The sequence below is a fragment of the Myxocyprinus asiaticus genome, chromosome 3, assembly GCF_019703515.2.
Source record: "Myxocyprinus asiaticus isolate MX2 ecotype Aquarium Trade chromosome 3, UBuf_Myxa_2, whole genome shotgun sequence".
NCBI lineage: Eukaryota > Metazoa > Chordata > Actinopteri > Cypriniformes > Catostomidae > Myxocyprinus > Myxocyprinus asiaticus.
In genome coordinates, this window is record NC_059346.1 from 6,172,157 (window position 1) to 6,178,520 (window position 6,364).

Sequence of the window (6,364 nt, forward strand, 5' to 3'; positions counted from 1 at the left end):
GCGGTGATGCAGTAATGTAACACGTTACTTCAAAAAATGGAGTAATTTGATTATGGTTACAGACATGAATAAAATTAAGTTACTTGGATTACACATGTATTGCTAAAACAATAATATAAATGAAGTAGAATGCATTTTAAAATGTATTACATTCCTATTTTGATACTTTTATGTGTGTTGCTGTGTCAGCTAATGAGCATGCGCTCTAACAAACCACCATGGCATTGAGGACACGTATCGAGGCACTGGCAGTTGAGTGAGCTGTGTTACTATGGAGGCAGCGGAGTGTAGTTGTTTATTCAAACTGAAAACGAAAGTGAAGCGTTTCAAGTTTTCATGCGCTCACAATCAATCTCAGCGAGCTCTGTGTCAGCTCCCAGCCCTGGCTGAGGCACACGAGGCTGGTCCGCTGACAAATTCTCCTTAAATATCCGCGCTCTACCCCATCCTCGCGTGTCTCCCTTGGGTGTCCCTCTGCAGCTGCCATGGGAGGAGAGGGGATCAGCTTTGGGTGTATATGGAAAACAGCGCTTGTTTCCATCTGACAGAGGGATATATTATATTGCTAACAAGGTGGAAACATTTGCAGAACGGCATCTCGAAAAAGACTTTGCAAAGCAAAAGGCTTTTTATGTTGTTTATGTACTGTACACAATAAAACACAACACTATAGCGTTACAGATGCGCAAGTAATAAAGGATACTAAATTCGTCCGAGCACAAGCAGGGAGATAATCCACTCGCTGTAAAGTTGTGTGAACACACACATGTATTTTCACACCAAAAATAAACAACAAGCATTCAAATATACAGTGGTTTTACTATCAAAGCTGTCTGCAAATGGGTTTTCAGAAATGTTTCGATTCATTAGTATTCTTTTTCTGTCTTTCACACCAACACAAACACAGGTAAACAAGCTTACTGTACACATACATGCCACTCACAGCTAAGAAGGTTGTATAGCCTACACACGCACACACACATATCTGAAGATACTACTACAGCATATTTGGGATAGTCAAGTTGCATTTTTAGAAATGCATTGGATTTCTTTAGCCAAGTTGCTGTCTTTGTCATATTGCTGTAGTTTGGTTAATATTTCAGTCAATATTGAAATACTAAATGAGCTAATAGTCACATTCTGGGGGTTTTTTCACAGGTTTGATTGGTTTTAGAAAGTAACTTCAAAGTAAAGTCATTAGTAATCTAATTACTTTCCAGATGAAGTAATTAGTACAGTAATCTAATAGCATTTTTCAAAAGTAATCAGTAATCAATAGTGGATTACTTTTTTTTTTTAAAGTAACTTACCCAACACTGCTGTTCATACTAAAGCTGCTAAAAGAGAGTTTTGTTTAAATATATTTATAAATGGGAAACTATAAAATTTGGTATTTATTTCTGAAATACCAGCTTGCAAATGCCACAGCTCCCACTTTCATATGGGCAGCTTTGCTTTTTTAAATAGTTTTATTTGCCAGAGAATTAATTGTGTGAATGGATCCCGCTTTCTTGCGGGTTCATTTTTTTACATTTAAAAGATGTTTGTGGTGGTGGGGGCGTGGTCGAATGTCAGCTTGTGAATGGAGAGCAAGATTGGGAGATGAGAACGGTGAGGATCGTCACCTGTTGATTGTTTCTAACAGCTGTTTGTCATTGCAGTTAGAATTGGAAATGGTTTAAAGGGCAAGCCAGATGCCAGTGGAGAGGAGGAGAGAAAGCTGCACGGAGTAGTGTGTTGATGTGTGATCATCATTTCTTGTTATGCTGAAAAGCATATTTGAGTTTTGTGAAGCACTGAAAAGTGTGGGAAAATAAAAGACCCTTTGAGTTGGGTCTCGCCGGCTCCCGCTTCCTCCTTGCAGAGAGTTAATGAACTTGTCACAATGCTAAAATATAAAAAGGACATAATTGTAAATGCATGGTTGGAGTTAATACTAATTTATTTCTCAGAAACTTTTGAGAATCTTCAGACTTTTGTGCTTTTTTTAAAGTGTTGCCAAAAATTTCTGTAATATCAGGTTTATTTTAATGGGACTTTCTGACAAAAAATTATTCTTATTTTAAAATTTATGATTCCCACGGTCTTGACATACCTGTAAATAGCATGGAATGTTTTTATTTTGTCATAGAAATAAACTCTTAAGACATTATGGAAAATTCATGAAAGTTTCTATAGTAAATGTTATTTTTTTTTCTATTTATGCTCAGTTATAATATATTGGCTAGTAATTTATCTCTGTGAGTGCTGTCGCTATAAAATGGTTTTCAAAAATTCTTGTCCAATAAGCATGAAAAGCTCGAACCAGTCTGGCCATTCTTTGTTGACCTCTCTCATCAACGAGGTGTCTTTGTCCACAGAACTGCCGCTCACTGGTTGTTTTTCCGCACCATTCTCTATACACGCTAGAGACTGTTGCGCGTGAAAATCCCAGGAGATCAGCAGTTACAAAAATACTCTAACCAACCCATCTTGCACCAACAATCATGCAACAGTCTAAATGACTGAGATCAAATATTTTCCCCATTCTGATGGTTGATGTGAAAATTAACTGAAGCACCTGACCCATATCTGCATGATTTTGCACATTACAGTACTGCCACACGATTGGCTGATTAGATAATCACATGAATAAGTAAATGTACAGGTGTACCTAATGAAGTGGCTAGTGAGTGTATAAATTGTATATGTGTGTGTATAATATATATATATACACACACACAGTACTGTGCAAAATTTTAGGCACTTGTGAAAAACTTTCAAAGTGTGGATTTCTTTTTTTTTTCTTCAATTTGGGATGCCCAATTCCCAATGTGCTCTAAGTCCTCGTGGTTGCGTAGTGCTTTGCCTCAGTCCGGGTGGTGGAGGATGAATCCCAGTTGCCTCTGCGTCTGAGATTGTCAACCTGCGCATCTTATCACGTGGCTTGTTTAACGCGTTGCCACGGAGACATAGCGCGTGTGGAGGCTTCACGCCATCCACCGTGGCAACCACGCTCAACTCACCATGCGCCCCACCGAGAATGAACCACATTATAGCAATCACAAGGAGGTTACCCCATGTGACTCTACCCTCCTTAGCAACCGGGCCAATTTGGTTGCTTAGGAGACCTGGCTGGAGTCACTCAGCATGCCCTGGGATTCAAACTAGCGAACTCCAGGGGTGGTAGCTAGCGTCTTTACCACTGAGCTACCCAGACCCCCAAAGTGAGGATTTCTTAAAAAAATGATGACATAAATTGTTTTCATTAATCAATTAACGCAATACAAAGTCCAGTAAACAGAAAAAGAGCTAAATCAATATTTGGTATGAACACTTTTGCCTTCAAAACAGCACCGATTCTCCTAGGTACACCTGGACACAGTTTTTCTTTGTTGTTGGCAGATAGGATGTTCTTCTTGGAGAATTCGCCACAGTTCTTCTATCTATTTAGGCTGTCTCAGTTGCTTCTGTCTCTTTATATAATCTCAGACTGACTCAATGTTCAGTGGGGGCTCTGTGAGGGCCATGACATCTGTTGCAGGGCTCCCTGTTCTTCTATTCTATTCTATTTGCAAAAGTAATATTTGGGAGTATATAATGTATATTTCCTATTGACACACTAAAGCTGAAGATATAAATAACCATCTTTAGACAAATGCTTTTGTGAAACACATTATGTGCCTAAGGCTTTTGCACAGTACTGTGTGTATGTGTGTGTGTGTGTATATATATATATATATATATATATATATATATATATATATATATATATATATATATATACACACACAGCGGCAAGAAAAAGTATGTGAACCCTTTGGAATTAGCTGGTTTTCTGCATTAATTGGTCATAAAATGTGATCTCATTTTCATCAGTCACAAGTACAGACAAAATACAATGTGCTCCAGCAAACTACACACAAACTATTATAATATTTCATGTCTTTATTGAACACATCCCATTAAACATTCAGAGTGCTGTGGGAAAGTAAGTGAACTCTTGGATTTAACAACTGGTCGATCCTCTTTTGGCAGCAATAACCTCAACCAACCGTTTCCAGTAGCTGCGGATTAGACCTGCACATCGTTCAGAAGGTATTGTTAGTCTTGCAATATACAATTTATACAAAATATACAATGTATTTATTTGATCATAATATGCATAACTATATACTATTTATTAAAAACAGGCTTACATTAAAGAACAGGCTTTTGTGTTGATAAAGAATAAAAAATATATATACATTTTCAGTCCAATGTTATATAACAAAGAGAGATAAGCTACTATTCTTCTTTTGAATGGCTTACTCAAAGTAATACTGGATTTAGAGGGTGACAAAGCAGCAGACCCAAAAGGGCAACTATGGCAAATATACCAGGGGACTACATGTAAGGCACTTGAAGACCCATAAAAGCATGTGACTTCAAAATACATTGAAATGTCTCAAAAACAGTAGAAAATAATCAGATGGCTTCCAGACTCACTAAGATTTCACAATATTACTGTTTTTACTGTATTTTGGATCAAATCAATGCAGGCTTGGTGAGCAGAAGAGACTTTTGAACAGCAGTGTACATTCAACAGAATAATTCTAGCATTATTTACCATTGTAGTATTTACTGCCCTAAAAACAACTGGATGATTGATGACACTTTGTGATAATAATGTTTGTTCCAAAAGACTTGTTTAAATGCATGAAACTAGTTTATTAGATATTAAAAATATAAACTGTGACAAGACAGGCTGTCAGTCTGTGTGTTAGTGTTGGTGGGGATTTTTCAACGTTTTCAGTGCAGTTACATGTTATGTCAGTAGGTGGCGGCAAGGGACTGTTATGAGTGAGTCAGTCAGCAGACTATTCAACCATTTCAGTCAAAAAGGCTGCTTTATTCAGGGACAAACAATGCTATGGTTATCAATATGTCAGTCATTGCTATTTCAAGAGTGAATCCCGCATTTATATGCGGATGTAACTCCCGAAACTTTGCAGTGTGTATGTGGCCATTGGTCCTCCTCTTAGCAGCATGAAAAACAAGTTTTATACAAATTCTGAATGGATTATATATAGCATAGAAAGCGCACAACAAGCGCTCCCTTTATAATCACTAAAAAGCTGTCACTCATCTTCATCGTGATCTCTAGCACCCCCGTAAAACCAGGCCTATTAATAATGAAAAATGAGTCAATGTTTTCAATTTATGCAAGGAATACAAAAGCCCCGACATGAAGTGGATAGATATAGTAGAAAGATATAGAGAAAATTAACCCTCAAATAAGTCAGTAAGAAGCTTTCTCTTCCCGACTGCAAGTGGAGATTTATTATTCTACATTTTTTAGCTAAAGTTAGCTTCACCGGAACGGCGCCAAGCAAGCAGTCATGTCAACGATGTTATGCACTTAGCGGTCTTTAGATGTGGGGCGGGGCGTTTACATTTTAAAGAGACATGACAACTAGCCTATAAACAAACTTAATATAAATTATTGTAAATAATTAATTCACGAGGGGGCCTGGGTAGCTCAGTGGTAAAGACGCTGGCTACCACCCCCGGAGTTCGCTAGTTCGCTAGCTCAAATCCCAGGGCGTGCTGAGTGACTCCAGCCAGGTCTCCTAATTGGCCCGGTTGCTAGGGAGGGTAGAGTCACATGGGGTAACCTCCTCGTGATCACTATAATGTGGTTCGTTCTCAGTGGGGCACGTGGTGAGGTGGCATGAAGCCTCCACACACGCTATGTCTCCGTGGCAACGCGCTCAACAAGCCATGTGATAAGATGCGTGGGTTGACGATCTCAGACACGGAAGCGACTGGGATTCGTCCTCCGCCACCCGGACTGAGGCGAATCACTACGCGACCACGAGGACTTAAAAGCACATTGGGAATTGGGCATTCCAAATTGGGAGAAAAAGGGGAAACCCCCCCAAAAACATTTTTTTTACAATAATAATAATTAATTCACAAAATTTCCTGTATCCACTGCATGAATTGAATCAGATTTGTCATTATTATTTTTACTAAAACATGAGTATCTTGTCCCAGAGCCCACCCCCCCCAATTCAAGCACTGATTATAAGTAGTATTAAAGAAAAATATCAAGAGTGGAGACAGGAAACAGTATGGGGAATACTGGGTCAAAACGAGGATTAGAACCCAGGTCATCCGCATAGAAAAAGCTTATCACACCAAGCCATTGTAGAGGCATATTAAGAGCAGTTTGTCTTTATTTATTTTTTGTTTCCACCAGACTATTTCAGTGCAAATAGCTGCACTATGTGGCAGGTATTTACACCTAGTGCAATTAGTCACTCTATGATAATGATAATAATAATAATAATGTTATATTATTGATATTATTGAAGTTTCTAATACTTTCCATCACTAATAC